Genomic DNA, 18,776 nt, shown 5'->3' with positions numbered 1-18,776 from the left:
TCGGAAGCCAGGTCGCCACTTTTATAGCAATCAGGGCTTGCCAGCAGTGAAGAGACGCTTTCCGGGGTTTGGCTAGATGAAGTGCATGCCTTGGTAGTACTTGACAGGCACGTTATCTGTGGAGTTTGGCAGTCACCTACCATCAGTGAGTGGCAGGGTCACAGGCACCCAGCAGCTGAGTCCCGGTTGACACAAAGTGGTGAAAAGGGCTAGCGGCCCGGCAACAGGGTTAACTGGAGGCGGTTGCAGCAGAACAACACCAGTAGAGAGGCCTTCCGTAGCGGGTGAGTGCCTTCAGGTAGTTATTCAGGTGAAGGCCAGGCACCTGCTGCAGATTTACCATCAGGTGCATTGTTGATAATCCCTATCGCTAAGGACACCTCTGGTTACTTCATCCAAAGGGGGAGTTTGGCAAAGAGGCGGATTCGGACATTAAATTGTACCGGAGTAAAGCAAGATATTCTCAGATATCCATTGGGAGTCATGTATATTACTTACCGCAACAAATTAAGTCCCGGGTGGGGCCCAGTAATTAACCAGCTATGACAGATAATTGACAAGGAACAGTCCTCTTAGTACAGGGATATATTCTCTGGTGAGGGCAGAGGCTACCAAGACGATCTCTAGGTATAAAACTGAGGATGTGCCTGCTGCCTCTAAGATACTCAGAAAAACTCAAGAAGGCAGTCTATAGAAAGGAGGAAAGAAGGAGAACATGATCCGTCAGGGGTCCCAAAGTCTCCACAAAGAAGGGACTCAGAGATACAACCCTCGGGAGAAATGCCAGTCAGAAAGGAAGACCTCTGAAAATGTTTCCTGGAATTCCAGGAAAAAAAGCAGATACAATTAAATAATTTGAGATCTGAACTGAACTCATCACTTCAAGAACTGAAAGGTGAGGTAGCTAACCTGGAAGAAAGGGTAGATCGCACTGAGCGTGCCCTACAAGAGTTGACAGAAGAGTCAAGAAAGAGTGAGGAATTACTGGAACAGTTGAAAATGTGGAATTACAAACAGAAGACCTCAAAAACCGCTCAAGGAGAGGGAAAATTCAGATAAAAATCACCTTTGTCCATAGAAGATAAAGACATTAAATATACAGTGAGACACATTTTTGGAGATACCCTTGGCAGGGAAGAAGAATTAGACATCCCTATGGAGCAGTTCCACTTTGTATTCCCCCAACGGCCGGGAACTCGTATCAGACCAAGGGATGTGGTGGTTTCTATGTCAAGGTATGGTAAAAAAGAACAGTTCCTATTGGCAGCTCGCAGGACAGGGCCAATAAGAATGAATGGCTATGACATACAGTTGTTTCAAGATCTTGCAAAGTCAACACTGGTAAAAAGAAGATTAATGGGCCCAGTTGTGAGGGCTATGAACCAGGCGCAGATTAAACGTAGATGGACGTTTCTCATCACCCTGCTGTTCAATTGGGAAGGTAAGCCCCACTGTGTAATTACGTGTGAGGAGGGGGTCCAAATATTACAGTTAATGGAAGAGTTCCCTACAGGAGCAGAGCAAGGCCAACCAGCTAAACTGTCGAAATGAAAATCATGGGAATGGTCCACAGTGTCAAAGAACAGGCGAAGAAGAAGGCTGGCGCTAGGCTCACCACAGAATGGAGACTTGATGAGAGAGTCCGCTGATGAAAATACGAGACCCAGCAAAAGACCCATCTGAGGAACTAGAGTGGACTTAACAACCCTATAAAAATAACATGGACATTTGACTGGATCATTCGAGAGCGAGTACAACGCAAGCAGTCAGGGTGAGACAGACTTGTAATGTGTTTAATGGGTCTTAGGGTACCCAGACAGTTTTTCTTTAGGTATCTTCGTCGGGTCAAATCCTGGACAGAGTCACTTCAGTGATCACTAGGAACTTTGTCTTGCCCTGGAGAGTGTTAAAGTTGGGTGTGTGTGGGGGGAAAGGGAGGAGGGACAGTTGGGACAGGAATGTTGGGATAGAGGTTTGGGTGGAACGGAATATAGATTGAGGCATATCAATATCGATTTTGAACATTCTACCCATCGACCACATATGATGCCAGTACAGCGATTTCAGAATGTTTACTTACATAGGTGACATGGTAAATTTACAAATTTGATGGGTATGTCCAGTAACATGCAAGGTACTCACATATACACATATAACATTAGGAACTGAACTCCCCGGTCAAGCATAAACAAGTTGAACACTTTCTAGGGAGGGAGAAACTGGATATTCTGGGCCTTCAAGAGACCCACATACAGAAGAGGGATAGACATAAAAAATGAAGGTATAGGGGGCGTGGCCAGCCGAGGACCCGTGCGGATGGCTCTTCGCGAGCTCCGTGATTCCACCCATCCCCGGAACCCCTGAACCCCCAAAAACGACCTGAAAATCATGCTAAGTCTACTGCCTTGTGCATCGATGGAGAGAGAAATCGGCCGCTACCAGGCACTTTAAGTTTTTTTTTTTTTAAACGGTTTTTATTATTTTTAAAACAAACAAACAATACAAACCAAACTGGCAGCGTTATTTGCAACAACACACATGAACATCAATTAGTCAAGACCACTGCTCCCCCAAAGCCTCCCCCCTCAAGAGCTTGTTTGTCCTTCTCATTCCGTATCTGCTGCGTGTGGCAGGGTATCACCTTCTTCTGAGACTGCAGAATCCGTTATTGTTCCAAACAGTCCTGCTATTAATACTCTCCATGCTAGCAGGGTACTCACTTCTTCCTCCCCACACTTGCTACATGCCTCCTGCCATACCACTGTTTCAGCCTCCGCCCATTTTTGCAAATCCCGCCACCATACCTCCACCCGTGGCTTATGGCACTGCTTCCAGCCCATGGCAATCCTTCGTTTTGCGAGCACATATGCCAAGTCCTTCAATTTCCCAACATGTTTAAGTTTCCATGGTCTGAGAAACCCTCCCAACAGGCAGGCCCAGGCCGTATCTATAGTGAGCGTGACCCCTTTGTCCGCTAGTTTTTGCGCCACTTCTCCCCAGAACCTCTCAATCACTGGGCAAGACCAAAACATGTGTGTCATATCAGCATCTTCCTTATCGCATTTTGGGCACGCTTGTCGTCCCGCATTTACAAACTTCGATATTCTCATCGGGGTCATGTAAGCTCTGTGCGTTATGTACAACTGTATTTGTTGTAATCTGGCATTTCTGGACACCTTCTTGTGGTATCCCATAGCACGCTCCCACATCCCATCTTCCATCTGTGCTCCCACCTCTGTTTCCCAATCCAGCCTCAAATGCGTCAATTCCTTCCCAACCCGGGTCATCACCATCTCATACAATCTAGAGATCTCATGCCCTCCTTCTGATATGTCATATATTGTCCCCATAGTGGCGTCTGGCTCCTCCGCCAATACAGTCTCAGGCCAGATTTTATGAATATTTTGCACCAGCCTTAGATACGTGACATACTGGCCCCTATGCAAGCCCGCCTCTTCCCCTAGTCCTTCAAAATCCTTAATGGCCCCCTCTTGCCAGACATCCCCCAATGTAACCAGCCCGACCGACTCCCAATAGGTCCTGATTATCATCCTTAGTTGTTTGTCTTCCCCTGCCAAGGCCACCAGCGGCACCTGCGGGGAACACGGGTACGGGTCCTCCATCATTCGACATACTCTACGCCACATCTTCCACCCAAGCAACATCATACCCGGGCGCTCCTTCATTTCTGACCTAGGCAACCAAATAATTTCCTTCAAAACGGAGTGCAGTCCTGTCCAAACAGCCTAAATTCGGGAGTTACCTCATCCGAGAGCCATTTGACCACATATTGCAACTGGCCAGCCACATAATAGGCCTCAAAATTAGGCAGCTTAATACCCCCTTTTTCATAGAAATTCCATAGCGCCACTCTATTCCGAGTGCCATGCCATAGGAAGTCTCTGCACATACTATTCAACTTGGCAAAACCTTGGAAACAGACGATATACCTGAACAATAATATCAGGATTTTTCTGTCTTGATTTTACCCTTCCAGACCTTTATACTGGGAACATTAAGGATACACTCCTTAACTAGAGCAGCATAACGAAAGGTTGTTTGTCTTGGAATTCTCCCCGAGACCCTGGCAGGACAGACAGACATACCCAGGTCCTACCACTTTGCTGCCAACATCAACCGCATTTCCGGTTATACTTTTTCAGTCTATCACTCTTTTACTTCTTTTCTTTTCTGCATATCTGTTGCTCTTTGGACACCACCGTTTTGACTTAAATGCATCTTTTTTTGTGATGAAATAATAGATCTAATTTAGGTGTGTGTCACACCGCACCAATTTGTTTTATATGTTTGGAGACTCATATGTTTTTATTGTTGTTTTTTCACTGTTATTTCCTTGTTGATTTATCACTTGCTGAATGCTTTACATATATTATATTATATATATATTAAAAAAAACGTTTGTTATGTGAAAATTGCCTCACGTTTGTATCTCATATATTGTGTCAAGAGGATTTATTTTCTCAAAATAATTGACTATAGCATTCACTGCTTAAACATTGAGCTACTTAGGGGAGCCCCAAGAATCAAATGACCCCCGTTTCAGCTCTTAACCCCTTGCACAGCGACACTTCTCCTTTTTTCATGATTCATACTATTCAACTTGGCAAAAAACTTCTTAGGTATCATGTACGGAATATTGCTGAAAAAATGTAAGAGCCTAGGTAGGACCACCATTTTGAGCATCGCCCCCCGTCCCATCATCGCTAACGGCAACTTCTCCCAAAACTTCATACTCATACGGATTTTTCCCACAGCCACCTCGGTGTTATGCAAATGTTCCTCCTCTACCGTGTGATACAAATCTATTCCGAGGTAGCGGAAGGAGCCAACAGCCCATGGTATCGACAACACTGGCAACCGCTCCGGAGGGGTTCCTTTATATCTACCCAATGGGAACATTCTCGATTTTTGGGGGTTCACCGCTATGCCAGACAGTTCTGCATATCTTTCCATTACCTCCAGAATATATTGAAGATTTTCCTCCGGATATTTCAGATATAATAGCAAATCGTCAGCATACAGGGATATCAGGTGTTTCTCTCCCCCTATCTCAATGCCTATCATGTCATATTGTTGTCGAAGGTACACTGCCAGGGGCTCCAGGGCCAGAATATATAACATCGGGGACCAGGGGCACCCTTGTCTGGTGCCCCTGCTAAGTTGCCATCTCTCGGATATCACCGCTCCTGTACGTACCCTAGCCAGCGGCTCACTGTACAGCAACTTCGCCCACCTAACATAGCCCGGCCCCATCCCGTATTCCCTCAGGGCCTCCAGCAACCACGGCCACCACACTGAGTCGAAAGCTTTGACTGCATCTAGGGACACAACCGCCATTTCACCCTCGCTCTTGCTCCCCCCTTCAATCACCCGGTGGAGTCGCCTATGGTTGTGGGTTATATTTCTGCCGGGGACATAACCTGTCTGGTCCGGATGTATCAATTTACTAATAACTCTACGCAACCTATTGGCCAGGACCGCCGTCAATATCTTGCCGTCCTGGTTCAGCATTGACAAGGGCCTATAGGAGCCGCAGCTATGCCCTGGTTTATTGGGCTTAGGGAGCGGTATTATTATCGCTTCTCTAAGCAATTCCGGCAGCCGGCCCACCTCAAACGATTCATTGAGCATTTCTAGCATGGGGGGGAGTACCTCCTCTCTATATGCTTTATAAAATTCGCTAGGGAGTCCGTCCGCACCCGGGGTCTTACTGGTTGGCAGCTGCTTCACCACCTCCTCCAATTCCAGTAAAGTAATCGGTGCATCCAGCTCCTCCCTTTCTTCGGCACTAATCTTAGGTAATCTCATATTTCTTAAAGTTTCTCTTATCTCCTCTCGGTTGACCCCCCACCTTTGTCCTCATATAGTGCCCTGTAATAATCTAAGAATGCCTCATTGACTCCTTCTTGGGTGTCCGCTACCTCTCCATCCTCTCTGGTTATCGTCCTAATCGGGGACCTAGGGGTTTCGCTCTTGTATAACCACGCCAAGAGACGGCTCGTTTTATCCCCACCTGCATGCTGTCTCTCAACATACTTCTTATAGTTAAGGTTGCAGAGCCTTTCCCAAAGTTCCGCACACCGCTGCTGTAGTTTAAGTACTAGTTCCGCATCCCACCCTCCCCTATTCAGTTCCGGTTCCAGTTCATCCTCAGCTTCCCCTAACTCCATTAGGACCCCACCCTGCAGGCCCTTTGATTTAGCAATGGCAGCACCCCGCAATACCACCTTAAAGGCTTCCCAGAGTGGGCCCGCCGAATCCACACTGCCAGCGTTCTCCTCGAAATAATGTGTGATCTCATCCCTGATATCCTCTCTAAAGACCGGATCCTTGAGCGCCTCAGCCCGGAGGCGCCACGTCGGTATCCGCGCTCTGGGGCGGCAGTACTGCCAACCCAGGACCAGAGGCGAGTGGTCCGACAGGACCCTCGCTTTGCAGTCTACTTGGGTGGTCTCTATCACCACATCTGGCGTGGCAAAAAAATGATCAAGTCCCGTATGCAGTTGTTGCGGGGCTGAGTAATGCGAGTACTGTTCTTCATTAGGATGTTTCAGCCTCCAAACATCTGCCAGCCCAAAGTCGTCGAGCAGTGTCTGCAATGCCCTGGCCGCTGGGGTGGGCCTATCAATCTTATCATCAGATCTGTCTACCCTGGGGTTCAACACGCAATTAAAATCCCCTCCCCAAATAACCGCCCCACCCACACACGCACCCAGGTTGGTACACAGAGTCCTAAAATATGCCGCCGTATTTTGATTGGGGGCATATGTATTTACGATGCACACCTCCCTATTCTCCACCAGTGCCTTCAATATGACCATCCTCCCCTCCGTAACCACCACCTCTTGTGTAAATTGGAGCGGAACGTGCGGTGCCACCCAGACCAACACTCCCCTAGCATAGGCAGAATACGGAGAGCCCACTACAGTACCTCTCCACTTCTTCCCCACCAGTTCCAACTTTTGCCGAGTCAGATGCGTCTCTTGCAACAGTGCAATATCAATCTTATGTCTTTTCAAATACATCATGACCTTGTTTCTCTTTAGGTAACTATTGAGTCCCCTGACATTCCACGTTACGATCTTAAGATCCCCCATAGCTCAGAAGTATCCTCCCTCCTTCCGTGCAGCAAATCCCACCTGCCCACGCAATACAGATACAGCCCTCTGGCTTTTCCTTGTAGCCTCTTGTACAAACTCGAACTCCCCATAACTATACACACCCCAAACTCCCCACTTCCCTCCCCACCCTCTACCCATCCCTTCCCCAACACCACACACCCCAACTGCTGCCCAGCTCCATCCTCGGAACTCAGGCACCCCCACATCTAGCCCTGCAAGCACCAAACAATGGCCAGATGTCAGTAGGGTGAAGTCGCCCTAGTATTTGTATTTGTATTTGTTTATTACTTGTATCACGTGCCGAACCCAGCGGTAACTGGGCGCTTGAGAATGTAGGTTACAGGTTGCAAAAGGTTATGCCAATAAATAACAAAAGGAATGACCCTGGTTACCGTTGGGTCGATAACAAGTTACAGTGACCCTGGTTACAGTTGGGTCGGTTTACAAGATACACAAGATACACAGATAATAGGCAACGGTGTACGATGGTTGTATTGGGATCTGTAACTGAGGTGGCTGGTCCCTTACTGGGAAGGGTTGTTGGTTAGCCACGTTTTATACTGGCTTTGAAGGTGAGGAAGGAGGGTTCCTGTTTGAGGGTGATGGGGATGGCGGTCCAGCGTTTAGCTGCTTGAACTGGGAAACTGGCGCCGCCTGCTGATTTAAGGTTATATCTTGGGATCATTAGGTTTGAAGAATTGGAAGATCTGGTGATGCGGGTGGGTTGGTGGGGGCAGAGTTTGTCTGCGAGATATTTCGGTGCGGAATTGGTGAGGCATTTGTGCGTGATGGCCAGGGTGCGAAGGGTGATTCTGTCGCGGATGGGCAGCCAGTTAGCGTTTTGTCTGTGTGTGGAGATGTGGCAGGATCTCGGGAGGCTGAGAGCTGCTCTTAGTGAGTTATTCTGGAGCACCTGAAGTTTGTTGAGGTTATGTTCCGAAGTGCCGAGGAATAGTGTGTTACAGTAATCAATTTTGGAGAGAGCGAGTGCTCTGGCTAGAGTTAGGCAGCTACTTGTAGATAGGAAGGGTTTGCAACTATATATAAGTTTGTTTGTGTAGGCTGTGGAGGATGCAATGCTGTTGACCTGTTTTCTGAGGGAAAGGATTGAATCGAGGTAGACCCCCAGGGTTTTTATCTCCTTGGAGACGCTGATTGTGTTGTTGTCAATGGCGAAAGACGAGTAGCTGCGGTCAAGTTTGTTCAGGCGAGCCTGAAAGCCTACGATCATCAGCTCTGTCTTGTCGTCATTGAGACAAAGACCGTTGTTAGCCATCCAGGCTTGGATTTCGAGATAGATGCTGTTGAGTAATTTAGAGTCATGGTCGTAACAGCCGGTGAGGTGGATGAGGACTTGGGTGTCGTCAGCGTAGTTGGTATAGACTACACCCAGGTTGTCAAGTCGGTCGAAGAGGAGCTTCGTAAAGATGTTATATAACGTGGGTGACACATACGATCCTTGCGGGACGCCACACAGGATTGGAGTTGGGTCTGCGGAGGCTGAGGGTGAAAAGACTCTGGTGGTGCGGTCTGCTAGAAAAGATTTGATCCAATCAGATGCATTGGAAGAGAAAGCTGCGGCAGTGGAGAGGTGTTTGGTCAGGATTTGGTGGTCGACAAGGTCAAAAGCTGCAGAAAGGTCTAGTAATAGGAGGATTGCAAGTTTGCCTTTATCCTTTGCCTCGTCCATTTGAATCTTTAGGTCTAGGAGAGCAGTCTCAGTCCCATGTCTAGGTCTGAATCCGGATTGTCTGAGGCCGAGGAGGTTATTCACATCTAAGTGTTTCTGGTTCTGCAAGTATGCCACACGGTCCAGGATCTTTAGGAGAAAGGGGACTGTGGTGATAGGCCTGTAGTTGGTGGGAATATTCGGGTCCAGATTGGCTTTCTTTAGTAGTGGCATGACCCAGGCTTCCTTAAGATTTTGGGGTACCTGATTGGAGGCGAAGGAGGAGTTGATCACAGTGGTTATGAAGGGGGCAAGGAGTTTGGCTCCATCCTTAATGATGGTGGCTGGGCAGACATCACCTTGGCAGTGAGAGGGTTTTAGGCTTTTAATAATGTTTTCGACTTCCTTAGGTGTTACTTGGGAGAAAGTGAAAGGTGGACAGGTGGGGGTTCTGTCGAGGTGGAGGTTAGCAGCTTGGCGGTCCTTTTGAAGGGTAGCCTTTTTAGCTTTGATTTTGTTTTGGAGGAGGGTAATTTTGTCTGCTAGGGCTTGCTGTATTTTGGTACACCAGTCTGCATTTTTGATACAGTCTTGGGTAGGGGGTGATGGGGACTCTAGCTCTTTTAGGATGTTAAATAATTCTTTTGTTCTTGAATTGGCGTTTTGGATTCTAGTATCGTAGGTATGTTTTTTGGCTGATAAGATGGCTGTTTTGTAAGTAGCGGATGCTAGCGTGAACGCTGTTCTATTGGAGATAGAGGGTGTTTTTCGCCAGGTGGTTTCGGCAGCTCTTTTTAAGGTTCTAAGGTTTTTTAACTCAGGGGTAAACCATTTGTTGAGGTGTGCTTGGGGTTTACGTTTCCTGAGTTTGAGGGGTGCGACAGTGTGTAAGGCTGACTTGAGGGTGTTGTTGTAGAGGTCCACTAGGTATGTTGGGTCAAGGTTGTTAGCTTTTGGTTTGCAAAGAATATTTTTAATGAGTGGTTGGAGGCTTTCTTTGGAGATGTTACGGCAGTTTCTGGCTAGCGATGGAGGTTCGGTGTTGGTTTTTGTGGGGGGTGGCCCCGGGATGGAGAACTGGATGAGGTGGTGGTCGGACCATGCAACAGGCTCATTTTGGGTAACGTGATGGCACAGTTAAGGTCAGCGATCCAGTCCAGGGTCCTGCCTTTGGAGTGGGTTGGCGTGGACATTCTGTGTGCAAAACTGAGGTTGGATATGGAGTTGGCCAGGGATGGGGCGTGTGGGTCGTTGGGGTCATGGAGGCCTACGTTTAGGTCACCTAGGAGGATGGTTTTTGAAGCTAGTTTTGTGTGTGTGGAGAGGAGGTCAAGAATATCGGTCTCGAAAGTGGACGATGGGCCGGGGGGCCGGTAGACAAGGTGCATGAGTATTGTGGTGGTTGGTGTCAGTGAGAGTTTCACGGATAAAAGTTCAGCGGAGTGGAAGTTTATTTGGGGTATGGCTCTAAGTGCTAGTTGGGACTTGGCGATGAAGGCTACTCCTCTGCCTTTGTTGGAAGTTCTATCGGCTCTGATGATGGAGTACCCTTCTGGTAGGGCTAATGAGAGAGCAGGGCCTGCTGCCTGGTGGAGCCAGGTTTCGGTTACTGCTAGGAAGTCCAAACTGTTGAGGGTGATAATGTCCGAGATCTCTGGGGCGTGTGCCACAAGAGACCGAACATTGATAAGGGCTCCTTTGAGGTTAGGAGGTAGTAGTGGGGGATTGCTGGTTTTGGAATTCCTGTGGGGTGGATGGTGAGAGTGGCCACTTAACTAAAGTTACTAAGTGGGGTAAAGAGATCCGCTCTGCAAGGCTCCCCTAAATACAGCAATAGTCACAATGCTCATGATATCTTGTGCAACAGTCTGACCTTCTCTGCCTAAGGCCGCGCAAATGACTATAATCAAGTCCCAGAGATCTGTTCCGCGCCATCTTGTAGCACCCTCCTCGTGCACTACTTATCTTCTCCATCTCCTCTTCCCGTCCGAACGTCAGGCTCCTGGGGACATCCTTGCGCGTCGAGCCATCCCATGGCGTCCTCCGGAGTCTCAAAAAACAAAGTTTTGTGTTCATGAAAAACGTTCAGTTTCGCCGGATACAGCAACATGTATTTATGGCCCGCCTCTCTCAATCTACGCTTTACCGTCCCAAAGATCATGCTGGTACGCTGCACAGTCAGGGTATAGTCCGGGTAGGCCGTTATATTTGCTGCTCCTCGTGTAATCGTTCCTCCCTTGCGGAAGTGTTCTAGTATCCTCCCCCGGTACCGGTAATGAAGGATTTTGGCAATTACTGGCCTAGGGGGGTTTCCCGGCGGCGGCCTCCTTGTTAGAGCTCTATGCGCACGTTCCACCGCGAATCCTTGAGATAAGGCTCCTCCGGGTATCTCCTGCAACAGCATAGATTCGATGAACTCTGTAGGATCATGGCCCTCCGATCCTTCTGGCAGGCCCACGATACGAATGTTGTTCCATCGGGCGCGTCCTTCTGCCTCCTCCGCCCTGCTCTCCAAGTTGCCCACTCTCTGCACCAGGGCATGCAATTCGGCCTTATGGGAGGCACAATCCACGGTGTTCGGGCTCACCTCTTTCTCGAGGGTCTCAGTGCGCTCCGCCAAGGACCTGACGTCCTACCGGAGTAAATTCACCTCCTCCTGCACATCACCGACATTAAGGTCCAATGCCGTTTTCAGCTCAGTTACGGCCAGTTCAAGCTTAGCTTCCCAGGTCGCCTTCAAGTCCGCAATCGCAGCTAGGACCTCTTGGTTAGTACCCGTCACAGGCATGCCGCCTCTAGGCAACTTATCCTTACTCTTGGAACTTTCCGGACCAGGGGACGTCTTGGCGAAGTCGTCCAACGTGGGCTGCTTCGCCTTCGGTCTCACTGTTCTGTTGGACATGACCCAGAGGACCTGCGTTCTGCACAAGTTACAAATGCGCACACAGTTCGCTTCTATCGCCCGACCGCCGTGCGGCCTGCTCCTTCCTTTGTTTCGGTCGTTGATCGGCCATTTTGTTTCTTCTTTCGTCTCCGGCGCTCGTTATCTTTTTCGCACAAAACTCCACCACCGTTCCTCCCATGCCATCCAAAAATTCACCAAGCCCAGTCAGACCGTTCACACACCGGCATGTGTGTTTTCAGCAGTCATAGGCACGTTGTTATGCACTATTTCGCCAGGATCATTTCAGGATCTCAGGAGCTCCTCCAGATCGTGTCCTCCTACATGGCCCTCATAGCCACGCCCCCTGCACTTCAACTGAAGTTATAGTAGAAAATCCTGCGTGGCGATCTCCCACCAAGATGCGACCGCTGCATTCCTCGCGTAAGGTGAAGGCCGCAATATCCTGAAAGGACATGGATATGTCCCGAAACGTATCGCTGCCCCTGCAGGCCCTGGCATCATGGCTAGTTGCGGAGGAAACGAAGGAAAGAAGATTGGCGCTCCCCCTCTGAGGCGCGTAGCACAAAGCATGGGCTGCTGCTGGTAGAGGCGACACACCCCAGAACCTGAGGCGTGTCGCCGTCGCAGAGCCGCAATCCACAGAGGAGCCGGAGGGAAGAAAGCGGGCGGTGTCCGACCCCGGCTTGAAAGACCTGTGGGCTGGAAACCGATGAGTGAGCTCGGCGGTGAGCAGAGGTGAGCGGGGGACTCCCGTGTAGCGGAGAGGCCATAAAGGTAGCCCGGGATGCAACTCCGGGGGGGCAAGTACTGCAGAGACGAGGAGCCGTCAGCGTAAAATGGCAGATCAGAATGGCAGGATCTGAGTATTTCAACCGCTTCTGACACTCGGAAGAGCTGCATTCAAAGCAGCTCTTTCTCAAACGCCACTGCAGCATACAATTCTTAATAAAAAAGGAGCGGAATATACAAGGAAGCAAGGAAAAGGGCCACACGACAGAACACTAACTTGAGCGGTCTAAGAGGCACCAGCTGCCCTCCTCAGAGCCTAAAGCCGGGAAGTGGGGAACCACACTCGACCCATCTGTAAAGGACTTTTCAACGTCGTGGAAAAAGGGGGAAACACGTCAGATGAGCAAAGGCGACAAACAACTCTGAGCCTACCACGCCAAGTCTAATCTGAAGCAACAAACAAGTTCATCATAACCCGATCAAGATGTCCAAACAAACCACGAAAACCAAAAACCAAGGCTCCGGAGATATTAAAGCCATGCTGCAGACGACGGACCCTCAGAAGCACAATCAGGTGCAAGCCCAGGTGCATGCCCCCCCTCCGGAGTATGCTGTTGAACCTGAGGACCCACCTATCCGGAAATCGGACCTGCTGGAAATGCTGCAAGAACTTAAAAAAGACATCAAAGAAAGCGCAAATAGTCTAGCTAAGTCCATTTCGGATCTCAACAAAGGGGTCGTGGCAATAGAAAAAAGGATTGACGAAGTTGAAACAGTGGTGACGGAGCAAAGCCACGAGCATGGCATCGTGGCAAATAGAGTCCTCGAGCTGGAACAACAAGTGGAATGGATGCAGAGTAATCAGGAGGATGCTGAAAATAGATCCAGGCGAAATAACATTTGCATCCGCGGGGTTCCGAAATCGATACCAGACCCTGACCTGCAGCAATACGTCGTGGACCTGCTCCGATTCATCCTGAACGTAGACGAGACCAAAGAAATTGTGCTGGACCGGACGCATAGAGTTTACTCTGCATACCAACTCAGTAAGAACCGAACTGCAGATGTCCTAATCAGGATACATATGTTCCAACTGAAAGAGGACATCATGCGAGCGGCCGTAAAAAGGAACCCATTAAGTTTCACTCCGCCTCAATCCAATTATTCCAAGACCTGGCCCAAGCCACACTCGCCAGAAGGAAAAAACGGAGGGTGGTCACAGACTGGCTGAGAACTAAGGAAGTGCGGTATCGCTGGGGACATCCGACATGCCTACGCTTTGAGTGGAAGGGACGAAAATTCTCCGTCTCCAAAGAAGAAGACATGGCAGAACTCATGCAGGAAGGGGAAGAGAGTACCCTCACTGACAAGGAAGGATCCCCATCCCGGAGTGAAGAGACAGTAGGAAGACTTGAAAAAGGTCAATGGAGGCCAGGACGTCCCAGACCGCGAGGGCGTAATAAGGAGCCTAAGCCTTCGGATCCCACTTGAATAACCGCCAAAAGCCAAGAGATCAGGGAAGATCTTGGAAAAAAGGGGATGCCGATATTATTAAAAAAAGGGGAGACCTACTCTTAGGATGTGATTTCGAGCTGTATCAGATGCACAGGAAACAAACAAACCAAACATCCAACCAAAGGGGGGTTGAGGGGGCCAAAACCGGGGGAGGAGTCTGGATCCCAATTTTCCCGGGTGAGTATAAAACCCGGTGACAAACTGTGAATATGGAAATGTTGGAAATGTTTTTGAGAAGTTCTGATTTTAGAGTTGGAACAGGGGGGGGGGGGATTTGTTTTTTTGTTCTTGGGTGATAAAGTTCGAAAAGTACTCATAGCAGGTAAAAAAGCTGTGAGTGGGATCGCAAAGAATGGGACCAATACTTGATCTGTAGTTATGTCGGAGTTGACATTCGTCTCATTAAATGTTCAAGGGCTCAACTCCACAATTAAGCGGAAATCTGTGCTAACTAGGCTGAGAGACATGCACGCTTCAGTGGTATGGCTGCAGGAAACACACCTGCTACCAGGGGATGAACACAGGTTGAGACACAGAGCCTTTCCCATACAATACCTGGCCTCTAGTGGGACTAAAAAGCGGGGAGTGGGTATTCTATTGGCAAAAGGCATTAATTTTGAGAAAAGATTTATCATAAGAGACCGCAAAGGCCGCTACTTGATGCTCGGGGGAAAACTGATGGGTCAATTGGTTACTTTGATTTCAATATATGCCCTCAATACGAGACAAGACCACTTTCTGCTGGACCTGTTGCCCAAAATTGCACAATGGGGGATTGGGGAAGTTCTAATTGGAGGCGATTTTAATGGAGTAATGGATGCAAAACTAGACAAAACACTCCCAGCCACTTTTAATGATCATACATTCAGACAGGCTCTCGCCAAATTTCTGAGGGACCTACACCTCCTAGAGACTTGGCGTTCCTTTAACCCAAACGATCGATCATACACCCATTATTCTGCAGTACACAGAGGCCACTCCCAAATCGATCTGATACTTGTTTCCGAAACAGCGATCCCACAGGTCACCGGATTGGAAATCGGAGTGCGCTGCCTATCAGATCACGCCCCGGTACTACTTAAAATAGAGTTGGACCACCCGCAACAACAATCCCATAAGCCCTGGCGACTAAATGAAGTATTGTTAAAGGACCTGGGGGTTCGAACAAGTATAGAACAAACCCTACAGAACTACTTTCGGGAAAACATGACTGCGGGGATGGACTGGTTGACCATTTGGGACGCCAGCAAAGCTGTAATACAGGGGGAATTTATTGCCCAAACGTCACACTATATTAAGAGTCGGGAAAGGGTGAGACGCAATATGGAAACCAACATACTGAAAGCAGAGGTGGAATACAAGGACAGGGGCTCACAGAGGGCATGGCGGGAGCTAAAGAAGGCCAGAGCAATCCTAGAGACACACCTAGCAGATGATTCAGCACGCCTTCTGGTGCAAACTAAACAATTTTACTATATCCATGGGGGTAAAGCTAACCTATTCCTTGCTGCCAAGTTGCGATACCAAAACTCCGGAACCGGATAACCCAACTCCACGACCGGAACAGGGATATAGTGAGGGGGAGAAAGAGATAGAAGAGGTGATGTTCTCATACTATACTAACAATCTAAAAAAATAAAACTTAGAGGAAGAAGCCCAAGTCACCTTTTTAAACCAAGTTGTATTGCCACAAATCAGTGAGGCGGATAGGCAACAGCTGGAAGGTCCTTTAACAGAGGAGGAAGTAGGGGAGGCAATAGGGGCACTGAAAGGACATAAGACTCCTGGCCCAGATGGGCTAAGCAACGCATACTACAAAACTTTTAGGTCCATCTTAGTAGGTCCCCCGACCCAACTATTTAACCTCATTAGAGACAGAGGGTGCATATCCGGGGATATGTGTCCAGCAACTACACTACTACTACTGAAACCATGAAAAAATGTGTGGTTGCGCTTATTACTTCATGCGCCAAATTATAATATTGAAAATTAAACTCCACTCAATTGGAATACAGTGATTCAGGTTTAATAATTGATTAAGATAAGTGCCCTTTGTGATAACACGTGTTTCGACGGACTTGCCGTCTTTCTCAAATCAGGGCTAATGGTATTGTATACAAATGTGGAACGCTGCTTTTCAGCAAAAGAATTGAAAATGAAAGTCTCGGGTTAAATCCCAACCTCTGCAATGCAAGAAAGAGCTCCGTACGATCTTAATCAATTATTAAACCTGAATCACTCTATTCCAATTGAGTGGAGTTTCTTTTTCAATATTATAATTTGGCGCATGAAGTAATAAGCGTGAAGTAATAAGCGCAACCACACATTTTTTCATTTTTTCGCAAAAACGGAGTGGAGTGGAGGAACCATTGTCTCTGTTGTTGCGCAACGCATGCGACAATTATATATAAAAAACCCTTCCCTCTTTTTAGGGCGATGAGGTCCGCATTGCCAAGTGTCCACAAGGGTCCTCATTAAGTTGATTTTGCTGTTTACTACTGAACCCAGACAGAGATACAATGGATTGTGCAAGCTACCGCCCGATCTCTTTACTAATTGGGGACGCAAAGATTTATTCTATAATTTTAGCCCGGAGATTAGCCACGGTACTTCCGGGGATAATTCACCTAGATCAAGCAGGCTTTGTAAAGGAACGGCACACATACAATAATATTCGAAGGGCCATTAGATGTGATTTCACAAACCCATCCACAAGACTAATGGTCAATGGGAAACTGACAGAGAGTATCTCCATCCAGAAAGGCACAAGACAGGGGTGCCCATTGTCGCCCCTGATCTTTGCCATGGCAATATCGGACCACAAAAAATTGCCCTCTATGCGGACGACATTCTTCTATTCCTGGGGGGCACCGGGCACTCCCTACCGGCAGCCATACAACTACTGGAGGAGTTTGCGAAAGTCTCAGGATTTAATGTCAACTACCCCAAGTCCAAAGCCCTTAACATTACTGAAATCCTAGAACGAATTCTGGAGTGGGAGAACCAATACCCCCTGAAATGGGAACGCAAGGCAGTAAAATCTCTCGGGATACAACTGACCCCCAGCTACAATAGACTATACGGGGCCAATGTCCCGGACATTCTGAAAACACTAACAGGGGACCTGAAACGTTGGCAACTGCAGGAACTATCCTGGCTAGCACGCATTACAGCGGTTAAAATGACTACTCCCTAAATTTCTATATGTAATGGGTGCCCTCCCAATCAGAATCCCGGGCCCAGCAATCCAATCCTTACAGAAAGAAGTAATGAATTTCATATGGGGGGGGGGAGAAAAGCCGAGGATCCCCAAAAAAGTACTTTTTAGACCACAAGCCTTGGGGGGACTTGGGGTCCCAGAATTCTGTAGATATTTATGGGCAGCACAGGTGGCCCCAATGCTACAATGGGCCGCTGGAGAAGACCGAAATCGGTGGTTCACATTAGAAAAAGCCGCTACCAAGATATCCCTTCAAAACCTGGGCTTCCTGGCCACACGTTACAGGGAACAAGGTGGTCAGTTGTTGGAATCAACTAAAACCACTCTCTGGTATTGGGATAAGGTACTGAGAAACCGAAAGATGAAAGTGGGGGGGGGGGTACCACTCACACTGATTGCATGTAACCCAGACTTCACCCCGGGAATGCAGACCAATTTCTCAATACACTGGGGAGGAGGCAGAGAAAACAGTTTGGTTTTGGAGGATCTTTACATGGATGGGTCACCTCTGACATTTGAGGATTACAAATCCAGGTTTAACATACCAGAAAGAGAACATTTTCACTATGCCCAGCTCAGGCATTGGGTCTTCAATGCACGGGTGAAAGAGGGGGCAACAAGGAATCCAACGGGGGTGGAACTAACAATACAAGAAGGCCTACTAGATAATGGAATAACCAGAGTATATCGCCTAATGGGGGGAACAGACCCCGAGGAAAACCTCTCTTACATGCGGAAGTGGGAAACAGATCTGGACAGAACAATCCCCAGGGACGCCTGGGGCCGCATTTGGCATAGAACTGCCAAGAGTTCTAGATGCACCTCAATTAAAGAAGCAGCATATAAACTATGTCTCCGTTAGTACATTACGCCCGCTCGAATACACTCCATCAACCCAGAATACCCTGCAACTTTCTGGAGAAATTGTTGCCTTTCAGGGGACTTTATTCACATGTGGTGGTCGTGCCCACTAGCTGAAACATATTGGAAGGAGATCTTAAGTCATATTAAAGACATAACGGGCGCGCAACTTCCATTCGACCCACTAGTGGTGCTCTTGGGAGAAGCGGTGGAGGGTTGTTATGCAAACTCTGGACCCACGGTCACACTTATCACTCATATGTTGAGTGCGGCCCGAATCACGGTTGCACAATTATGGGAAACCAAGGATGGACCTATAGTGGCCATGTGGTGGGTGAGACTGTGGGGAGTAATGGCTATGGAGAAGGTGACAGCAATAGCCCTTGGCTCATACTCGAAATATTTAAATACTTGGCTTCCACTACATGAATTAATGGATGGCAGAGAGCAGATGTACTTCAAACCCAGAGCACTCCGTGCAATTTCTATTATTTGACAAATATGATCATTGAACCTGAGAGCGATCCTACTAGCTCCAGCTGGCCATTTGAAACAAAGCAGATCTTTTTTTTCACCTATTTGTTGGAATATGTTTGGGGTGAGGGGGGATAGTTACAGTTTACTATGTATGGTTTAAATATGAGCAATGGATTTAAATTGCATTGAAATCCCAGGTTTATGGTAATTGAGCTGGCTTAAATAATGTACACTTGTTAATAACTGGTTGTTAATATC

The 18,776-nt window shown here is 48.1% G+C and overlaps 1 protein-coding gene across 1 annotated transcript in view; it reads right to left on the bottom strand.

The window, feature by feature from the left end:
• The window catches only part of RSPO1 (R-spondin 1), an 829,344-nt gene that overhangs the window by 73,359 nt on the left and 737,209 nt on the right, over positions 1-18,776 (bottom strand). The window lies entirely within an intron of this gene.

The sequence above is a fragment of the Ambystoma mexicanum genome, chromosome 11 (assembly GCF_040938575.1).
Source record: "Ambystoma mexicanum isolate Mex_15411 chromosome 11, UKY_AmexF1_1, whole genome shotgun sequence".
In the NCBI taxonomy this organism is placed as follows: domain Eukaryota; kingdom Metazoa; phylum Chordata; class Amphibia; order Caudata; family Ambystomatidae; genus Ambystoma; species Ambystoma mexicanum.
Note: the sequence above shows the minus strand (reverse complement) of the source record. Positions and strands in the feature narration are given on the sequence as shown.